We start from the raw sequence: 23,145 nt of genomic DNA on the forward strand, positions 1-23,145 counted from the left end.
GAGGAGGTGGGTCATCCACCTTGCCCTCCCATCCAGGTCATATGATCCATTCCCTCCTCAGCAGCTGTCCCTTCACCCTTTGGTCACTTCTGTATCCATCCCTCCCCTCTCAGACCTCTTCCCAGTGCCTGGGACCAACCCGAATGTTCCAGCTTACCAGCAGTTGTAAGGATGCTGTCACATCTTATGCATGGCAGAAAGGGGACAAACCCACACTGTTCACAACCCTTTGTGCTCGCAGACACCAGCCCAGCCCGCCAAGCTCCAGTTTATTCAGGATGGCTCACCTGCATCCCCCCATCCTTGGCAGGAGGCCGGGTGGTGTTCCCTGCCCCTTGGGGCTTTCCTGGGCATCCACTGTGGAAGTCACCAGGCAAGACCAAGTCCAGGCACCCGCTCCACTGGGCACCAGGCTCCCCGGGGCCTTAGATGCCATCAGGATTTGGCTGGGACCCGGCCACATCTCTGAGCCCCTGGGATGTGCTCCCGCCTGCCCGCTGGAGCCGGCACAAAGGGCGATTGTGCCAACCAGTGCCCAGTGCCCCCACAGCTCTGGATTCAGGGCTGGGACCATTGTCTCCATGCAAATGGGGGCTTTCTGCGCATGCTAACGGGCAGGTGGGTGTGGCCGGGGGCTGGGGACGCAGCCTGTGTGCGGCCTGGAGAAGCATCGCTTGCTGCTTGCTGAATGCGGGGCAGCCCGAGTCGATGCCATCCATTCAGCCTGGTTAGTGTTATGAAGTCATTAGTGCTGTCTGCGGAATGTTAATGAGGGGCGAGTGCGGAGAAAGTCAGGCGCCTTTTGTGGAATGCTCCTCCACGGAGAAGGTTTTTCTTTCCTGCTGGACTTTTTTCTTTCCTAACTTGATAAGTCAGCCCAGGCTGGAGCCACCAGATTTCTGGAGCCTGAGCTGTCAGCCTGGCCCCCAGGGACCTAGAGCAGCCCCTGATACTCCTGAGTCCCCTTTGCCCAGAAGGCTCTTGGAGAGTCCTGGCATGGGGAGAAGGGCATGCGGATCCCAGGGCAGATGCCACCCCTGGGGAAGCCCCACAGCCCCACTCCCTCAAGGAGGGTATGAACAGCCACACTGATCCCCCGCAAAGGCCAACCCAGGCCTCAACCTTGCCTGACTGTGCTTTCTGTTGTGTGAACCCGCAGATTAGGCAGAAGTCCCCTTGACCCTGCCTCAGGGCTCCTAGCTGTCTGCGCCACCCACCTGCACACAGGCCCCTGCAGCTTGTGCTCTAGCTGGTGCTGTGCAGTGTTGGCCCCATTTATAGATGGAGAAACGGAAGGACAGGGCCATGTGGGCAACTCCTGAGGACACCTGTGTGTCCTGACACCCCACTGAGCCTGCCAAGAGGCACATGCAGGTATGGCAGTGGCAGACCTCAGGGGAGGGAGGCTGGGAAGGAAGAAGGTCCCTCACGGTGGCATCAGAACACAGACTAACCTGCAGCAAAAATGGGCTGCGTGGTCCCTGCAGAGCAGCCTCACTAAGGGGAGGAACCAGCCCTCATCCCATCAGGAAGGGCCTGCTGCCATTCCTCCAACCTTCTGACCTGGGTAGAAAGGGAGGGGAATGTCAGCAGCCGCCCAGCCCGAGAGCCAGAGCGCAGCAGGGGCTGGCCAGCCTAGCCCTAGGGTCTTTGCAGTGAAGTGTCACAGACTGCTCATGAAGGATGCATGGGGACCCAACCTCATGCCGCTTGGCTTGGCAGTGTTGAAGGGACTGGGGACCTGCGAGGATGCGGTGGCCATTGTCCATGCCTAGCCTGGGGAGCCTGACACTCACAGCCCGGCTGCTGCTGCCTTGGGGGTCCTGAAGATCCTCTGTATGCTTGCGGGGTGGGGGCAGACACAGGCAGCCTCCTGCCCAGGGGATCCGAGCAGGCACAGGCCATCCACATCTGCAGGTCAGAAGAGGCCTGGGCTGGAGCCACATACTGGCCATCCTGCCTCGCTGTCCCTGTCTCAGAGCCACTGTGTTCACTCTGCCTGGAACTGTCTTTCCTGGATCCCAGAAGTCCTGAAGGAGCCACCTCCATCCTGCGCTGACTACCCCGCCCCTCCTCCACTCTAGTTGTCTCCATAGCCAGGTCACCATTGACCAGGTTGTCCAGTCCCCTCCTCAAAGGGGAGTGGCCCTTTGTTTTTCACCACTGACCCTTCCCGAGCTGGTACCATACGTAACCCATGGGTACACGATATCGTGGGTACACGATAAAAATACAGGGCTGTGCCACCAGGGTTTTGTCTTGACAAAGGGGCTGGAGGTGGGTTATCAAGAGCAGGGCTGGCCGGAGGTGGCCTCCTGAACACCCGAGTCCCTAGGAGAGGGCAGAGGAGACTTCCCCAAATTCACTGGTCCTGGAGGCCGCCTCAGAGGCCTTTTGCTGCTCAGAGAACACTGGGCTGGAAGATCGGGGTCTGTGACGTAGGATCAGGTAGCACGCACGTGTCCACCGGCCTGGAGGTCATTCTGAAGGGCTTCTGGGGAGGTGTCTTCAAAGCTGTGCCTGTGTATGTCACCACGTGTTTGTCAGGTGACCTGGGATGATTGTGTGGTTTCCCATTTGTGAAGTGGGGCAGCGTGCTGGAGGAGCATGCATCACATACCCAGAGGTCCCCAGTGTGGCCTGGGGTCTCATCCTTCACACTCGTGTGTGTGCTTTTTGGAAGCATGCGTCATGGAACAGCCTAACTTCTCACTTCTACGCTTGTGAGCCTAGTTCTCACAGGGTCAGGCTATAGCCTCCTCCTGCTCCCAGCTTGACATCCTCAGCCCAACACACCCAGCCTGGCCTTTCACCCACTCCTCCATTCAAGCTGTGTGTTCTGATTGTACATTTTTGGTGGCTGCTGCAGGATTAAATCCTGAATGCTTTGCCAATTGAGATCAAAAGTCACCCCAACTCCTCTGGAACCTCACTGGGACCTCAAGGTGCTCCAGATCGTACTGTCTCCTGCCGTTTCCTGGGCCTTTGTTGCCCAGTGTTTTGGTTTTGTCTTTTAAACAATCCTCTTTTTGTTGATGCTGCATACATCTAGATATTTACTCACAGACTTGCAGTTTTCTGTCTCACTGTTTGGATTTAATTTCCTTTTTCCTGAAGTCTGTGATTCCTTCAGTGAAGGTAAACTCTCAGTTTCTGGTTGTCTGAAATATTTTTACTTTGCCTTTATTCTTGGATGATGATTTCGTTGGGGGGAAAGTTACAGGTTAATGTGTACATTTTGTCTGAAGACTCTGGAGCTATAACACCGCAGTCTCCTAGCTTCTGTGGCTCATCAGGCTAATTGATTTTCCTTTGTAAGTGACCCTACCTCTAGTGACTTCAGAAACCTTCCTTTTGACTTTAGTGTTCAGAAATTTCACTGTACTGTACCAAGGTGGTGGATTATTTTTATTTATCGTGCCTACAATTTGTTGTGATTCCTGAATCTGAGGATTTATGTCTTTCGTCAACTGTGGAAAGTCAGTACCATTATGTTGTAGAATATTGCCTCCCCTAATGCTTCTGATCTTTTCCAGAAACTTCTATTTGACCATCTCATTGTCTTCCTCAGCTATCTCATAGATTTTCTATCTCTGTCTCCCTCTGCTTCATTCACAGAATTTTCCATGCAGTTTCTAACTCTTGAGATGTTTCTGTTCCACTGCTTTATCCACCCACTGAGACTTTCAGTTACATATTTTTTCCATTCCTATAAATCCTTGTATGTGGGTTTAATTTGCTTTATTTTAGCATCTTGTACCTTTCTCATATTTTAAACTACAACTTTAAATCTTTAGGTCATTTGAACCTGTGTATTTTGTACGCTCTATCATGTCATTTCATCATCTGCAGTTCTTGGAGAATCTAATTCTGTTCACTGTAGTTTTTCCTGACTCTTGCTCATGATGGCTCATTTCATTGTGGGTGTGCAATTTAGATCATGAGTTTGTGTGGTGGATGTTTTTGTTTGTGGGGTTCCTATGTATCCTGTATAAGGTACATGCCTCTGGAGAAGCTGTACTTTTGCTTGTACAGGGTGACTGAGTGAACCAATCCAGGACCTTCATGATACATGTTTTAGAAATGGGATCTTCTAGACAACCTATGCAGTGTAAACAGAAACCCCAGTCTCCTGTGAGAGCAAGTCTAAGTTACATATATTGAGAGGAGAGTTTTATTTTATAAAGTAAAACTGTCTTTATTTGCAGAAGACATGGTTATCTATGTAGAAAATCTGATGAATATACAAGATGACCACTATGACTAATATATGAGTTTAGTAAGGTGGCAGATACAAGATTAATATGAAAAATCAATTCCATTCATATATTCTTGCAGCAAATAACCAGAAATTGGAATTTTTAAAATACAGGCATGTCTCATTCTTATTGACTGCACTTTGGTTGCACTTTGCTGATAATGCATTTTTTACAAATTGAAGGTTTGTGGCAACCCTGCTCAAGTTGAAGCCAGTATTCATTTACCATTTCAATAATCCTAGGGCCCTTAAGAATTATGCTAAATCTACTCTGCTTATGCTCTATAACGGAACAACAAAGCCTGATGACAGTACATCTGTTGACAACATGGTTTACTGAATATGTTGAGCCCATTTTTGAGACCTACTGCTCAGACAAAAAGATTCCTCTGAAAATGTTACTGCTCAATGACAGTGCACCTGGTCATCCAAGACCTCTGATGGAGATGTACAAGAAGATTAATGTTGTTCTTATGCCTGCTAACGCAACATCCATTCTGCAGCCCATAATCAAGGAGTAATTCCAACTTCGAAGTCTTATTATTTAAGAAATGCATTTTATAAGGCTATAGCGGTCATAGAGAGTGATTGCTTTGATGAATCTGGCCAAAGTAAATTGAAAACACTTTAGAAAAGAATCACCATTCTAGATGAAATTGAGAACATTAGTGATTCATGGAAGAAGGTAAAAATATCAACATTAACAGGAATTGGGAAAAAGTTGATTTCAACCCTCTTGGATGACTGTGAGGGGTTGAAGATTTCAGTGGAGGAAGTAACTGCTGATGTGAAAACTGCAAGAGAACTAGAATTAGAAGTGGAGCCTGAAGATGTGGCTGAAATATCATTAGTTATTAGAGAAATGCAAATGAAAGACACCATGAAATACCAGTACCCAATTATTATATTGTATAAAATTAGGGAGATGGATGATACCAAGTGTTGGTGAAGATGTGTCGGAGGTGGAACTCTCACATGCTCCTGGTGAGAATGCAAAGCCCAAAGCGATGCAACCATTTGGGAAACAGTTCAGCAGTTTCTTAATGTGTTAAATATATACCTACCATATTCCACAGCCATTCTATTCTTAGGTATTTATCCAGGAGAAATAAGATCATATGCATGCCACCATTTGTACATGGAATATTCATAGCAGCTTTATAAAAACTGGAAACCCAAAACTGGAGGCAACCCAAATGCCCATCATTTGAATAGATTTTTTTCAAAGTTGTGGTATATTCCTACAATGGAATACTACTCAGAAATACAAAGGAATGAACCATTGATACACCTACAATATGGATAAATTGCAACATAATTATGGTGAGTGAAAGAAGCCAGACCAAAAAAAAAAAAAAAAAAAGAGTACATGGTGTCTTATTTATGTAAAAATCTACAAAATGACCACTAATATAGAGTGGCAAAAATGTCAGTGGTTATCAGTGGTTACCTGGGGGTCAGGGGTAGTGGCAGGAGGGAAAAGGACAAAAGGGCACAAAAAAACTTTTGGGGCAGTGGCTATGTTCATTATCATAATCATGGCAATGGTTTCATCGTGTGTCAAAAGTTACCAAATTGCACACTTTAAACATATGCAAGTTATGTCAATTATACCTCAATAAAGCTGTTTATAATAAATATGTAATATAAATACATAATATATATTTTGCATAGCAAAAAAATACTGAAAATACTTTTTTACTGATAACCTAAAGAAACCAGTTGCCACTCACCTATAGGCATGGGGCTAATTTAATTGCTATATAAAAATGCTCTTGGCCAGGCTGCGGTAGCTCACGCCTGTCCCAGCACTTTGGGAGGCCGAGGTGGGCAGATCACAAGGTCAGGAGATCAAGACCATCCTGGCTAACACGGTGAAACCCCATCTCTACTAAAAAAATACAAAAAATTAGCCAGGCGTGGTGGCGGGTGCCTGTAGTCCCAGCTACTTGGGAGGCTGAGGCAGGAGAATGGCGTGAACCCTGGAGGCAGAGCTTGCAGTGAGCCAAGATCATGCCACTGCACTCCAGACTGGGAGAGAGAGAGGGAGAGACTCCATCTCAAAAAATTAAAAAAAAAAATGCTCTTGTAAATAAAGATAAAAGTTAAACAGTTCACAGAAAAGGAAATACCAATGATTCTTAAGAATGAAAATATGCCAGATGACTTCAATTATGACAGAAATGCAAATTAAAGCAATGGGGTTTTTGAAACTTATCTGATTATTAAATATCAAAGAGTTTGATAACACTCTATGGGTATGTGTAACGGGAAACTCTCAGTCATTGATGTTGGAAAAATAAATTGATACAAACCTCTGTGGAGATAAATAAGGCAATCTCAATCAAAATTAAAGATGCATATGCCTTTGAATCATTCTAGAAATTTATTCTACACATATCTTACACATTTGCAAAATAATCCATCATTAGGATATTGATTTCTGCAATTGTTAAATAGCAAATAATTGCAAACCACCAACATGCCCATCAGTGGAGGTCTGCTTCAAGTAGCATATCTCTATTAAACAGTCATCAAAACTGTGAAGCTGCACTCTCATCACTGGTGCAGGCCATCCCTGATATCTGATCCTAGAAATAACAGTACATCTTTCAGAAGAGTATGAAATTTGCCATTATGTGGGGGCAAATACAATGGTTTACAAAACAAAGTTTTATCTGCCTTGTTCTGTGTCTTGGAACTGTTTGAAGAACATTGGGATTATCTTTTCTGTAAAGGTTAAATAGAACTGAGTTGTAAAACCATCTGGGCCTGATACATGTTTTATAGGACATCTTTAGTAATTTCTTTTTAGTCTGTTTTATGATAAGTTGTTATATATTAGTTTATTGCATCTTTTGGAGTGATTTATTCACTCCTATTTAATTTCCTCAAGTGTTTCAATTGTGTTGCCACTCGGTAGCAACTAATTTTTTCCTTTAGTGATTTTATGGTCTCTATCATCTCTTTGTTTTTCTTTTCCTTTATGCCTGAACTTTTGTAGTTTTTCTCCTTTTTTCTTAAGCACATGAGAAATTTATCTATTTTATTTATATTATCAGAAAACTATCTTTGTACTCTTTGTTATCTATTTCATTAATCTAAGCTTTTATAGCTGTTAATTCCCTTTTCTTGGCTAACTCTGTTTTCTTTTACTTAAGAGTCATAGTTCATTTATTTGAAGTTCTTCTACTAAAGGCAGTTTTAAAGGCTATAAATTTTCCTCTGATTGCAGCTTTAGCTGTGACACATAGATCTGATTATGAAATATGTTCCTTTTCATTGCTTTCTTGATAGTTTTTATTTTGTGTTTTGATTTTTCTCTTTAGAGTTCTTTTAATGTCTTCTTAATTTTTAAGCAGTAAATTTTTATCACTGTTATTTATTTCTAATTTAGTAGGCTTACGGTGAAAGGATGTAGCCCATGAAGTCTCCACTTTTTTTTAATGAAGATTTTGTGTCCAAGTATGTAAATAAGACCATTATTTTTGTAAATGCTCCTCAGACCTCAGAAAATATTTTCTGTATTTGTAGGACACAAAGTTTTATTTGTATACATGGACAGCTAAAATGTATATTGAGATGGATTGTGTGTGTGTATATATATATATACATATATATATATGTTTATTCATTGCCTCATTTAGGTCTGCTCTGCCCTTAGTTTAAAAAAAAAAAAAAAAAACCTAATACATCTGCCAAATTCTGATACAGGAAAATTAAATCCTTCCTGTACAATTATGTTTCTAAAACTTGAGTGGCGGGTTTCATGGAGTGGTTTGGAGCATAGCCTATATGGCCAACCTTCTTAGGGCCATAGCCCAGCTCTGCCATTTTCTTACGTGGCCCTAAGCAAGCTACTGCATTCTCTGTGCCTCAGTTTCCACATCTGTGAAATCAGGATCCTAACTGTGCCTGCTCCCAGGACTCCTGTCTTGACTGAGTGAGTTAGAACATGTAAGTGCTCACCCAGGGCCCATATGCAGCAAACAGTCTTGTGTCTATGTCTACTGCCAAATTGGCCCCAGGCTCTATCAACACCAGATCAGCTCTGCTCTCCTTCCAAACACTTGTACCACAAATCTAGGGGCTATTCTTACTTTTAGTGTCCTTAATATTGTATTACTTTCTAATATTCACTTTAACTTTACAGATGAGTAGAATGGAATAGATGTGTTTCAGTACAGAACTTTTTTCTTATGTTTGCTTGGGCTCCCCTCCTCTCTGTTACCTATGTTGATAATCTAGGATTTGTTGTCTAACATTTTTCCTGATGTTCACATAATATTCAATGAAATAAAATACATGTGACATAATGAAGGCATTATCATTGTTTTCCAAACTCATGGGATCATATCATACCTGGTTTCTGCATCTTGTTTTTCTCAATCAGTAAAATAGTAAAAATGTCCCTAAGGCTGCTGGAACAATTTTATTTTGATTTAATTCTATCTCTAATTGAATTTTATTTCTATTTCAATTCTATTCTAAAATTTATAATCTCTGCTTAATTTCCTTTGGTGTACATATTCTGTGATGTTCTCTATTGCTTAAAATTCATTTTGTTTCTGAACATAGGTTCTTGAACCTGTTTCTATGTACAGAACTTTTATTTCTATGTGATAAATTTCCAGAATGTATTAGTTTGCTAGGGCTGCCATAATAAAAATACCACAGGCTGGGTGGCTTAGATGGCAGACATTTATTTCTCACAATTCTGGAGGATAGAAGTCTGAGATCAAGGTGTCAGCAAGGTTGCTTTCCCTGAGGCCTCTCTCCTTGCCTTGCAGATGGCTGCCTTCTTCCTGTGTCATCACATGGTCGTTGCTCTGTGCACTTGCACCCCGGTGTTTCTCTGTGTGTCCAAATATCCTTTTCTTTAAGGGCACCCGTCACATTGGATTAGGGCCACCCTAACAGCCTCATTGTAGCTTCATCACCTTTTCAAAGGTCCTGTCTCCAAATATGCTGAGTCACATGCTGAGGTATTAAAGACTAGGGCTTCAATTGCAAATCTTGTGGGACACAATTCAGCCCATGACACAGGAATAGGCATGTTAATTTCAGTGATGTGGCCAGGTTGTTTTTCTTGGGTTGTCTGACCTTGAATTCCACAGGCAGGGTTCCTCTTTCCGGGCCGGCATTCCTGCCCACCCATCCTGGCAGAGTTGACTTGTTGTCAGCCAAGTGGGGCAGAGTTTCTCCACTGTACCTCTATTGACATCTAGTACCGGATAAGTCTTTGTTGAGGGAGGAAGTCCTGTCCATTGTAAGATGTTTAGCAGCATCTCTGGCCTCTACCAGGAAGCCAGCAGCATCATTCCCTCAGTTATGACAACCAAAAACATCTCGACATGTTGCCACATGTCCCCTGGAGGGCAAAATTGCCCCCAGTTGTGACCTGCTGGGCTAAGGTGGTCCCTCAGGATTCTTTCTTAAAACAAAACAAACTTTATTTGGCAATAATTTTGAACTACAGAAAAATTACAAGCATGAGATATAAAACACCTATATACCCTTCACTAAGACTTACCAGTTTACTAATTGTTGCATTTTGCCACATTCGCTTTATCATTTGAACCCCTTTCTCTACATTATATTCACGTTTTTCTGAAACATCTGTGAGTTGCATACTCCACAGCCCTTTGCCCCTAAACATTTTGCTGTGTATTTCTGAAAAATAAAGATATTATCTTTGAAAGCAAGAATAGAGTTATCGACTTCTGCAATTAAACATCGATATAATACTTTTACCTAATTTAATGCCTATGTTCCCATTTTGTCAGTTGCCACGACAGTGTCCTTTGTAGCATTTTTTCCTCCACTGAAAGATCCAGTTCAGGGTCAGTATTGCCTTTAGATGTGTCTCTTCAGTCTTCTTTAATCTGGAGCATTTCTAGTCTCTTTCTCTTGTTATGACACTGATATTTTTGAAAGATACAGTCCTGCCACTTCTTGGGGGAGTTTGATGTTTCCTCAGGTTAGATCCACGTTGTGTACTCTGTAAGTGACCTGATGTCCTTCTCAGTGTACCACATCCTGAGGCACACAGTGTATCTGCCCCTTATTGAAGATGTTATTTTGATCACCAAATTGAGGCATTATCCACTTTTCTACCTTACGGTTACTATATTTTGTCTTGCAACCGATAGAAAATCTGGGGGAGATTCTTTAAGGCCATGCATATACCCTGCTGCGTATCAAAAAAAGTCTCCCCAGATTTAAATGCTTTTGGAAACCAGGCTTTATTGTGGTAGTTGCAAAAATGATAATTTTCCAACTCTAGCACCTCTTCCACGAAAGTATAGAAAGAAAAAAAAATACTGTCCCGTTGGAATGGTTACCTCATCGTGGTTGTGATTTGCATTTTCCTAGTGATGCTGAGCGTTTTTCCATGTGCTTGGTGCTCAATTGTATATCTTCTTTAATGAAATATTTATTCAGATCTTTTGCCCATTTTAAAAAATGACACTTTTAGGCTTTTTATTTTTAGACATTCACATGCAATGGTAAGAAATAATAGGGATCCCATGCACCCTTTAGTTAGTTTCCCTCAGTGGTAGCATCTTCTAAAACCATAGCACAATATGATAACCAGGATGTCAACAGTGAGAGTCAAGATACAGAGTGTTTCCATCACCACAAGGATTCCCATTGTTTGTCCTTTTACACCAACTTTCTCCCACCCTATTCCTCTAATCCCTGGCAACCACTCATCTGTTCTCTGATTCTGTAGTTTTGTCTTTTCAAAAATGCCATATAAATGGAATCACACCGTACACAATATCTTAGAAACTGGGTCTTTTGGCTCAGCATCATTCTCTGGATTCATTCAAGATGTTTTGTATAGCGACAGTTCACTAAATTGTAGTGCTGAGTGGAATTTCATGATATGGACATATACCCCAGTTTATTTAACCATTCCCTCATCCAAGGACATGTGGGTCATTTCCAGTTTGGGCTATTACAAATCATAGTAGGCTGAACAATGGCCCCCAAAGTAGCCAGGTCCTAACTCCTGGAACCTATGACTATTGCCTTCTGTGGCAAAGGGCACTCTGCAGATGTGTTAAATGAAGGACCTTGAGATGGAGAGATCATCCTGGATTGTCTGAGTGGGTCCAGTGTAATCACAAGGGTCCTTATAAGAGGGAGGCAGAAGCATATTTGACTATAGAAGAGAAAGAGGGTTATGTGGCCATGGAAGCAGGGGCAGGAAATGGCAATGTGATTTGAGGAAGGGGTCACAAACCAAGGAATGCAGGCAGCTTCCAGAAGAAAAGGCAAGGAAAGGGAAGTGGAGCCTCCAGAAGGAACCGGCCCTGCTGACACCTTTAGTCCCTTAAGACTCTTTTCAGACTTCTGGCCTCTAGAACTGTAAAAAAAAAAAAAAAAAAAAAAAAAAAAAAGCTTGTGTTGTTTTAAGCCACTAAGTTTGTGGAAATGTATTACAGCAGCCATGGGAACCTTATACATTGATAAGGATGACATGAATATTCTTGTAAGGTTCTTGTGTGAACATAAGTTTTTATTTCTTTGGGATAAAAGCCGCTGGTAACTGCTGAGTTGTATGGCAGTTGCATGTTTAGTTTTATAAGAAACTACCAAACTGATTTTCCAGAGTGACTGCACCATTTCACATTCCCCATTCCTGCCAGCAATGTCTAAGTGATGTAGTTTCTCTGCATTCTTGCTGATATTTGATGTTCACACTGTTTTTCATTTTATCCATTCAGATAGGTGTGTAGTGAGATCTCATTGTGGTTTACATGTACATTTCCTCATTAGGATGATACTGAACATCTTTACATGTGCCTCTTTGCCATTTTTATGTTCTATTCAGTGAAATTCTTATTGATACCATTTTCCAATTTCCCAATTAGACTTTTTGTTACTGTTGAGTTTTGGGAGATATTTATATATTCTAGATACTTATACTAAGTCAGAAACAGGGTGCAAATATTTTACTCATTGTAGCTTTCATTGTCATCATCTCAACAAGGTACTTTATAGAGCAAACATTTTAAAGTTTGATGAGATTCAATGTGTCCTTCTTATGGATTGCACTTCTGATGTCAGGTCTAAGAAGACTTTGGCCCTGGACCCCAAATATTTTCTCCTATAGCTTTTTTCTAACAGCCTTATGGAGATAATAGTTTACATACATACAATTCACCCATTTAAAGAATATGATTGAATGGTTTTTAGTATAGGCATACCTCGGAGATATTGTGGTTCGGCTCCAGTACACTGCAATAAAGCAAATATTGCAATAAAGCAAGTCACACAAATTTTTTGGTTTACCACTGCATATAAAAGTTATGTTTATATTGTAGTCTATTAAGTGTGCAATAGCCCCATGTCTAAGAAAACAATGTGCCTACCTTAATTGAAAAACACTTTATTGCTAAAAAATGCTGACTCAGAATGAAGCAAGCATATGTTGTTGGAAAAATGGCACTGATAGACTTGCTCAATGCAGGCTTACCACACACATTTAATTTTTTAAAAACACAATATCCACAAAGTGCAATAAAGTGAAGTGTGCCTGTGTATCCCCAGAGCTGTGCAACTGCCACTCCATCTTCATCATTCCAAAAAGAAACCCAGTGCCTTTTAAATATCACCCCAAACCCACTATTCCATCCCCCCTCAGCCCTAGGCAATAACTAATCTTTCTCTCTATGGGTTTGCCTATTCTGGACATTTTATATAAATGGAATCATACAATGTATGGTCCTTTGTGACTGGTTGCTTTCACTTAGCATCATGTTTTCAAGGTTCGTACTTCATCTTTTTTTTTTTTTTCCCGAGACAGAGTCTCACTCTGTTGCCCAGGCTGGAGTGCAGTGGCGTGATACCGGTTCACTGCAACCTCTGCCTCCCAGGTTCAAGCAATTCACCCGCCTCAGCCTCCCAAGTAGTTGGGATTACAGGCACATGCCACCATGCCTGGCTAATTTTTGTATTTTTAGTAGTGACGGGGTTTCGCCATGTTAGCCAGGCTGGTCTCGAACTCCTGACCTCAGGTGATCTGCCCGCCTTGGCCTCCTAACCTGCTGGGACCACAGGTGTGAGCCACTGCATCCAGTCCTTGTGCTTCATTCTTTTATGAATGAATAATCTACCATCATATGATATACAGTGAATAAACATTTTGTTTATCCATTCATTTGTTGATAAGCATTTTAGATTGTTTCCACGTTTTGACTACTAGGAAAAATGCCTCTAGAACACGTGTATATGGGTTTTTGTGTGGACATGTGTCTTCATATCTCTTGGGCATGAAAGTGATATGAAAGGCTGGGTGTGGTGGTGGCTCACGCCTGTAATCCCAACACTTTGGGAGGCCGAGGCAGGTAGATCACCTGAGGTCAGGAGTTTGAGACCAGCCTGGCCAACATGGTGAAATGCCATCTCTACTAAAAATACAAAAATTAGCTGGGCGTGGTGGCAAGTGCCTGTAATTCCTGCTACTCGGGAGGCTCAGGCAGGAGAATTGCTTGAACCCAGGAGGAAGAGGTTGCAGTGAGCTGAGACCATGCCACTGCACTCCAGCCTGGGCAACAGAGCAAGACTCCGTTTCAAAAAAAAAAAAAAAAAGAAGAAAGGGCTATGAAAACACATGGGAATGGAAAGCTGAGTCAGATGATAACTCTTTTTTTTTTTTTTTTGAGACGGAGTCTTGCTCTGTCGCCAACCTGGAGAGCAGTGGTGCGATCTCAGCTCACTGCAACCTCCGCCTCCTGGGTTCAAGCGATTCCCCTTTCTCAGCCTCCCAAATAGCTGGGATTACAGGCACGTGTCACCATGCCCAGCTAATTTTTTGTATTTTAGTAGAGATGGGGTTTCACCATGCTGTCCAAGATAGTCTCGATCTCCTGACCTTGTGATCCACCCGCCTCGGCCTCCCAAAGAGCTGGAATTACAGGTGTGAGCCATAGCACCCGGCCGATAACTATCTCTTTGAAGAACTGACCAATTATTTCCAAAGTGGGTGCATCATTTTACATTCTCACCACCAGCATATGAGCACTGTGCAATTTCTCCACATCCTCACCAACACTTGCTATTATCTTTTTTCAATTACAGCCATCTTAGTGGTTATTAACTGGTACCTCCTTTTGGGTTTGATTTACATTTTCCTATGACTAATCATGTTGAGCATCTTTTCATGTGTTTATTGACTATATATATGTCATCACTGAAGAAATGTCTATTCCAATTCTTCATCCATTCTTTAAGTTGGGATATTTGTCTTTTTGTTTTTGAGTTGTAAGAGTTATTTATATATTCAGTAACAAGTCCCCTATTGGATAAATTATTTGCAAATATTTCCTCCCATCTGTAGGTTGTCTTTTCACTTTCTTTAAGGTGTCTTTTGAAGCACAAAAGTTTTTAACTTTTATGAAGTCCAATATATCTACTTTTTTGTTGTTGTTCCTTGTTCTTTGGTGTTATATCTAAGAAATCTCTGCCAAATCCAAGGTCATAAAGAGTTACCCTTATGTTTACCCTAAGAATTTTATAGCTTTATCTGTTATGTATTTATGTCTTTGATCCACTTTGAGTTAATTTTTGTATATGATGTGGAGTGGTCCAATTTATTTTTCTCATGTGGATATCAATTGTTTTGATTGACTATTCTTTCCACATTGAATGTTCTTGGCATCCTTGTCAAAAATCAATTGACCATAGATGTATGGCTCCATTTTAACACTCTGATTCTATTCCCTTGATCTATATATCTATCTCATGCCAGTATCACATTTTCTTGAATACTGTTGCTTTGTAGTCATTTTGGAGATCAGGAAGTGTGAAGCCTCCAACTTTTCTTTTTCAAAATTGTTGCTATTCCGGGTCCTTTGCATTTTCATATGAAGTTTAACATCAGTTTATTATTCTACAAAGAAACCAGCTGAGATTCTGGTAAGGATTGTGTTAAATTTGTAGATCAACACAATTCCGGGAGTGTTGCCATCTTAACAATATTAAGTCTTCTAGTCTATGAGCATGTAATGTCTTTCCATTTATTTGTATCTTCTTTTCTTTCAACAGCGTTTTGTAATTTTTCAGAGGATAAATTTTGTACTTCTTTTGTTAAATTTATTCCCAAGGTATTTTATTTTTCTTTAATATGGTAAAAATATACATAAAATCTACTATTTTACCCATTTTAGGTATATAGTTTTGTGGCATTAGGTAAATTTGCATGGTTGTGCTTTACTCTTTTTTCAGGTTGTTGTACATGGAGTTGTTTTCTTAATTATATTTTCAGATTGTTTTTTGACAGTGTGTAGAAATACAATTGATTTTTGTATACTGATTTTGTCTCCTGCAACCTTACTGAACTCATTAGTTATCATTGTTTCACAATGGATTCCTTGGGGTTTTCTGTATACAACAGTGATATGGTTTGGATGTTTGGTCCTTCCAAATCTCATATTAAAATGATTCCCAATGTTGGAGGCGGGGTCTGGTGGGAGGTGTTTGGATCATGCATGGAGCCCTCATGAATGGCTTGGTACCATCCCCATGGTAATCAGCGAGTTCTTACTGTGGTAGTTTATGCTAAGAGCTGGTTGTTTAAAGAACCTGCCACCTCCCTCCACCTTGCTCCTGCTCTTGCCATGTGATATGCCTGCCCCTCTGCCTTTCACCATGATTGTAAGCTTCTTGAGGCCCTCACCAGGAGCAGGTGCTGGTGCCGTATTTCTTGTATAGCCTGAAGAACTGTGAGCCAATTAAAATATTCTTTATAAATTACCCAGCCTTGGGTGTACCTTTATAGTAATGCAAAACTGAACTAACACAAAGATTATGCCATCTCCAAGTAGTTTTACTTCTTTCCAGTCTGGATTCTTTCTCTTCCCAAATTGTCCTGGATAGAACACTCAGTAAATGTTGAATAGAAGTGGAAAGAGCAGATCTCTTTGTCTGGTTCCTGATCTTAATGGGGAAACATTCAGTCATTGCTGTTAAGTATGATATTAACTGTGATTTTTAATAGATGCCCTTTATCAGGTTGAAGATGTTCCCTTCTATTCCTAGTATACTGAGTACGGCTTTTTCTCCCATCATGGAAGGGTATTGAATTTTATCACCCAAATGCTTTTCTGTGTCTTTTATTCTATCGTTAATTGCTATAGACGGAATGTGTGTTTCCTCACGATGTATATGTTGAAATCCTAACCCCCAATGTTGGTATTAGGAAGTGAGGCCTTTGGGAAGTGGTTGGTTAGGTCATGAGGGTGGAGACCTCATGGAAGGGATTAGTGCCCTCATAAAAGAGACCTCAGTGAGCTCCTTTTTTTCTTCCATCATATGAGGACACAAGAAGACAACTGTTCATGAACCAGAAAGTGGGTCCTCACCAGACGCTGAATCTGCCAGTGCCTTGACCTTGAACTTCCAAGCCTGTAAAATTGCAAAAAAAATAAATTTCTGTGTTTATAAGCCACCAGTTCGTGGTATTTTGTTATAACAGTCTGAACAGACTGACAGAAATCGTGGTGTTTTGTCTTTTATTCTATTGATAATGGTGCATTACATTAATTGATTTTTAGATGTTAATTCAACCTTGCATTCCTGAAATAAGTCCCATTTGGTTATAATGTGTAATCCTTTTTAAACATTGCTTGATTTTACTTGCTAGTATTTTGTTGAGGGTTTTGAGGCTTTTACATCATTTTCATCACAGTTATTGTAACGAGATACAAAAATCAATAGTATTTCTATACACTGTCAAAAACAATCTGAAAATATAATTAAGAAAACAATCCCATTTACAACATCAAGAAAGAATAAAGCACAATAGCGTGGATTTACCTAATGCCACAGAACTATATACCTAAAATGGATAAAATAAATTTTATAAGTTCTCTTTTCATGTTTTTGTCTGATTTTAGTGTCAGGGTGATACTGGACTCAAAGAATGTATTGGAAAATTTTTCCTCCTCTTCTATTTTTTTTTTGTTGTTGTTGTTGTTGGAAGAGTTCATAAAGAATTTATATTCTTTAGATATTTGGCCACCTGGCCCTCTTGGGCTTTTCTTTTTGACTAGTGTTCTGATAACTAATTCAATCTCTTTAACTTGTTATAGATCCATTCACATTTTCTGCTTATTTCTTAGTCAGTTTTCATCTTTCTAGGTATTTGTCCATTTCATCTAAGTTGTGTAATTTATTGGCACAAAATTGTTCATAGTATTCCTTCATAATCCTTTTTATTTCTGTCAGGTTGGTAGTATACTTCCCTCATTCATTCCTTTTTCCTTTTCTTTTTCAGAAACAGAGTCTCTCTCTGTTGCTCAGGCTGGAATAGAGTGGTGTAATCATAGCTCACTGTAACCTTGATTTAGTCTCAAGTGATCCTTGCCCCTTACCTTATGATAGGTGTGCACCACAACACCAGCTGTTTTTCAAAAAATATTTTGTAGAGATAGGGTCTTGCTTTGTTGCGCAGGCTATTCTTGAACTCCTGGCCACAAGCAATTCTCCTGCCTTGGCCTCCCAAAGTGCTGGGATAACAGGGGTGAGCCACTGCAGCTAGCCTCTTTTTTTTCCTTTAATTTGTAAAACTGCCATTCATTTTCAATTTTAGTGATTTTTCTCTCTCCTCCGTCGCCTCATGTACTTCCCCCTCTCTCTTTCCTCCTCCCCCTTTCTCCCTTTCTTTTCTTCTCCTTCTCCCTCTCTCTTACCAATCTATCAAAGGTTTGTTAATTTTGCTGATCTTTTCAAAGAACAAAGTTTTGGATTTGTTGACTTTATTATTTTTATATTCCATATTTTATTTCTACTCTAATATTTATTATTTTGGTTTTTTTCCTACTTGCTTTAGGTTTAGTTTGCTCTTCTTTCTCTAGTTTCCTGAGGTGGGGAGTTCGCTTATTAATTTGAAGCCTTATTTTTTGATACAGGCATTCATAGCTATAAAATTCCATCTCTGCACTGCTTTAAATGTATCCCATAAGTTCTGTTATGTTGTATCCTCATTTTCATTAATCTCAAAGCACGTTTAATTTCCCTTGTGAATTCTTTCACCCATTGATTATTTAAGAATGTAGTGTTGTTTAATTTCCACATGTGTATGTTTCCCTAATTTCTTTGCTACTGGGTTCTACTTTTATTCCATTATATTCAGAAAAAAACACCTTGTATTATTTCAATCCTTTTAAATTTATGGAGGTTTGTTTCGTGACTTAGCATACGGTCCTTCTTGGAGAATGCTTCATGTGCACTTGAAAATACTGTATATTCAATGTTGGTTGTTGGGTGAAGTCCTCTATAATTACCTTTTGAATCTAGTTGGTTTATGGTGTTGCTCATATCTTCTATTTCCTTATTGATCTTCTTTCTTCTACTACACATTATTGAAAGTGGAGTGTTGAAGTCTCCAACTGCTATTGTTGAACTGACTATTTCTCTGTTCAGTTCTGTCAGTTTTTGCTTCATATGTTTTAGTTCTATTGTTAGGTGAATATATGTTTATAATCATATCTTCTCATGAACTGACATTTTATTATGAGATATTCACATTTAACTTCAGTAACATTCTTAAAGTCTCCTTTGACTTTATTATAGCACTTCAAGTTACTTATGGTTGCTGCTTACATGATATATATTTTTCCATCCTTTTACTTTCAGTCGGCAGTTTTCATCTAAAGTATGCCTCATATAGATGGAACACAGATGGATCCTGTTTTTCAAATCCAGTCTGACAATTCCTGCCTTTGATTAGATTGTGTAATCCATTCACATTTAATGTTATTACTGATATAGTTATATTTACATCCTCAGTTTTACTTTTTATCTTTTCTATGTACTATTTCTTGTTCCTCTATTTCTCCTTTGCTGCTTTCTTTTCCATCTAGTGAATATTTTCTAATATAAATTTTCATTTATGATTCTTCAATATTCTATTTGTTATTAGTGTTTTCTCTAGGGCTTACCTTATGTATTGTCTCAAAATTTACTTCATATTTATATTAATCCTGGTGAGATATAGAAGTTATTCCTGTATGAGTTTATTCAGTTTTACTACTTTTGTGGTATTATTGTTACATATATTACATCTTCATTATGCACTATTATAATCGTATTGTATAATGATACATCTTTAAAGAAGCTGAAAGGAGAGCAAGTATATATTCCTAGTTTCTGTTTTATTAACCTCCTTATATCATATGTTTGATCTACTTTTTTGGTTTTTATGGATTTGAGTTACCAACTGGTGGCATTTCCTTACTCTAGAACAGCTTTGCTCCTATTTACCTCCTTGTTCTTTGCTTTTGGATATATGTGAACTTACTAGGAGCACTTGCTTTTTCCTGAAGAACTTCCTCTAGTAGTTCTTACAAAGCTGGTCTGCTAACAAGAAATTCTGTTTTTGTTTATCTAGAAATGTTTTTATTTTGCCTTATTTTTGAAAGAAACTTTTCTGGATACAGTATTCTTGGTCAACTTTTTTTTTTTTTTTTTTTTTTTTTTACTTTGAGCACTTCGGATATGTTACCCTACTACTTTCTGGGTACCACTGTTTCTGACGAAAAGTCAGCTCCACATTTGTCTCCCTGACACCAGAACAGGGGAGGATATTAAGCAGAGTGCCACATAGCCTCACCTCCCACCACTTCATCCAACAGTAGTGGTTGGGTAATAGTTCAGTACCCCACTCTGAATAACTGATAGAACAAGAAGACAGAAAATCAACAAGGATATGAAAGAGTTCATACTATTATTGTTAAATTGTCTATTATTGTTGAATTGCCTGTTTCTCTCTTCAGTTCTGACAGTTTTATTTCATATACTTTAGGGCTGTGTTTTTAGCTGTTATAAATTTTTATTTATGATTTTTATGATTTCTATTTCTTCCTGTTAAATTTTCTCTCTTGTAAACATTGTAAAATGTTTCTCAATATCTCTAATAATGCGGCTTGTTTTTAAAGTCTATTTTGTCTGATTTTATTTATTTTATTTTATTTTTGAGATGGAGTCTCACTCTGTCACCCAAGCTGGAGTGCAGTAGCGTGATCTTGGCTCACTGCAACCTCCGCCTCCCGGATTCAAGTGGTTCTCCTGCCTCAGCATCCCAAGTAGCTGGGACTATAGGCATCTGCCATCATGCCCAGCTAATTTTTAGTAGAGACAGGGTTTCACCATGTTGGCCAGGGTGGTCTTGAACTCCTGACCTCGAGTGTTCTGTCTGCTTCGGCCTCCCAGAATGCTGGGATTACAGGTGTGAGCCACTGCACTTAGCCAATTTTGTCTGATTTTAGTACAGTCACTCTAGCTTTCTTATTACTGTTTGCATGTCATCTTTTTCCACCATTTTACTTTCAACTATGTCTTTGAATCTAAAGTGTGACTCTTGCAGACCATATATATTTGGATCCTGCTTTTAAGGCAGTCTGGCAATCTCTGCCCTTTATTGAGTTTTTAATTCACTTATATGTAATATAATTATTGATGCTGAAGGATTTATATCTACCATGTTGTTATTTATTTTCTATATGTCTCATATCACTTTTGTTCCTCTCTTCCTCCTTTACTGCCTTCTGCATGTTGAATAGATATGTTCTAGAGTACCATTTTAATTCCTTTATTGGTTTATTTCCCCCATTCATTTTTATTTTTTTTTCTGTCCATAAGTTTATTGCCTGTATCTGAAAAATCATCATAGAAAATTGTTTGGTTTAGCTCTCAGCAGCCCGCTCCTGAGCTCTGAGGAAGCTTGCCTTCTTTTGAGCTACTGGATCCTTCTTCCGAGCAAGGGACATTTTGGGACGGTTCCACCTCTTCTTTTAAACTTCTTTCTTGGGCTTCTTTTCATAGACTGGATTCTCTCATATTGCAGCATGAGCTTTCTTATACATATCCTCCATCATGTCTGGAGTTATGCTGTTCTTTATGTATTGAGAGAACTGTTTCTTGTAAGCATCTTCATCTTCTTTCATTAAGTAGTGCATGCAATCTGCAGCATTCTGGCCCATGATGTGCTTCCGGTGTACTTCCGCATTAAATTCCTTGCTTTCAGAATCATAACCAGGAAATCGTTTGGTACCATGAGAGATAGACAAGCCTCCATCCACAGCTCCCTTCAGGGCGCCAAAAACTATTGCCAGTGGTAGTTCTGGCAAGGCCTGCATCCAAATAGCAGGTGAAGGCACCTGGCTGACCATCAATGCTTTCCACGTTGTATTCATCGCCAGTCACCTCCACTTGGCCTTCATAGATCTTGTCCATGCCAAACCTATTGAGAAGGCTGCGGGCCAGCAGCAGGCTAGTACGATATGCTGCAGCATAATTTGTCAGGCCAACCTTCCCACCATATTTTGGCAGTTCGTGGGCATATGCTGCGCAGACTATCATATCCCCCTCTATACAGGCATAAGCAATCTGACAAATGATATCTCTGTTTGTTACACGAACTATCATCCTGTATTTGGGTGTGTTGTATTTATTTTTATCCTGTATCACCAAGCGTTTGTGAGCACAGTAATCAGTTTTACCCTCTCGTCGTCTTCTAAATTTCACTTGGTATCTCTTAAAGTAGGCCTTATTCTTAACAACTTTAACAAACCCCATCCTGTGGAACTGAGACCCACGTCCGCGGCTCAACAGAGACCTGCAGGCCCAGCGGCGCTGGGAAGGGGGGGAAGGGTCCCCTATTTTGAAAGTGTAATCTGGAGGTTACAATAAGCAACTTAAGTGAAAACAATCTGCTTCAGGTTAATAATCTACTCAAATATTTTTGTCTGCCCTTTTCTCTCCTTCTGAGTACTCTTATTAACACATATGTTGTTACTCTTTAATTCCACATATGTTTTCTACTCTTAATTACATGTATATTACAACTTAATTACACATACATTGTTACATATCCTGTTAGGACGGGGTTCCCCAACCCTAGGGCCATGGACTGGTACCAGTCTGTGGCCTATTAGAAACTGGGCCACACAGCAGGAGGTGAGCAGTGGGCAAGCAAGCATTACTGCCTGAGCTCCGCCTCCTGTCGGATCAGTGATGGCATTAGATTCTCACAGGAGAGCACATCCTATTGTGAACTGAGCATGTGAGGGATCTAGGTTGTGCACTCCTTATGAGAATCTAACTAAAGCCTCCCCCAGCTGGCTGTGGAAAAATTGTCTTCCACAAAACTGTTCCCTCATGCCAAAAAGGTTAGGGACCACTATATTATGGTATCCAATGGGTGTCTCTTCATTTTTCTTCATTATTTTTCTTTCTACAGTCTGAATTATCTTTATGGATCCATGTTCAAGTTCACTGATTCTTCTGCCAGGTCAAATTTGCTTAGCCCCACTAGTGAGTTTTTCATCTAAGTTATTATATTTCACAACTACAGAACTTCTATTTGGTTTACTTTATCATTTCTATCTCTTTATTGATATTATCTATTTGATGAGTCTTTGTCATCACACTTTCATTCTTTAATGTGGTTTCTTTTGGTTCTTTGAACATAGTTATGATACTTATTTTGAAATCACACCCTAACATTTGGGGCCCCTCAGAGATAATTCCTATTTACTGCTCATTATTCTTGTTTAAGGGTCACAATTTTCTGTTTCTTTGCATATCTCATAATATTTTTTTGTTAAAAACTTATTTTAGATAATATATCATAGAAACTGGATTCTAATTCTTCTCCCTAACCAGGGATGATTTCTGTTGCTCGTTTGTTTGTTGGCTTGTTTATGCCTTCTCTGCATGGATTCTGCAGCGTCTGTGTTCTCCTGCAATGTGCAGCCACTGGTGTCTCTGCTCAGTTTTGTTTGTTTTAACTCTTATGTTTGTTTTGTAAGCCTGGCTTCATTGGTGTCACCCCTGGATCAGCATAACCTAGTGGTTAAACCATGATTAGTCAG

The 23,145-nt window shown here is 40.1% G+C and overlaps 1 protein-coding gene and 1 pseudogene across 9 annotated transcripts in view; one reads left to right on the forward strand and one right to left on the reverse strand.

Moving 5' to 3' along the window:
* The window catches only part of KCNQ1 (potassium voltage-gated channel subfamily Q member 1), a 400,925-nt gene that overhangs the window by 146,168 nt on the left and 231,612 nt on the right, over positions 1-23,145 (forward strand). The gene's annotated exons all lie outside the window — the stretch shown is intronic.
* LOC102141859 (large ribosomal subunit protein uL18 pseudogene) lies at positions 20,886-21,848 on the reverse strand (annotated as a pseudogene).

The sequence above is a fragment of the Macaca fascicularis genome, chromosome 14 (genome assembly GCF_037993035.2).
Source record: "Macaca fascicularis isolate 582-1 chromosome 14, T2T-MFA8v1.1".
NCBI classification, from domain to species: Eukaryota; Metazoa; Chordata; class Mammalia; order Primates; family Cercopithecidae; genus Macaca; species Macaca fascicularis.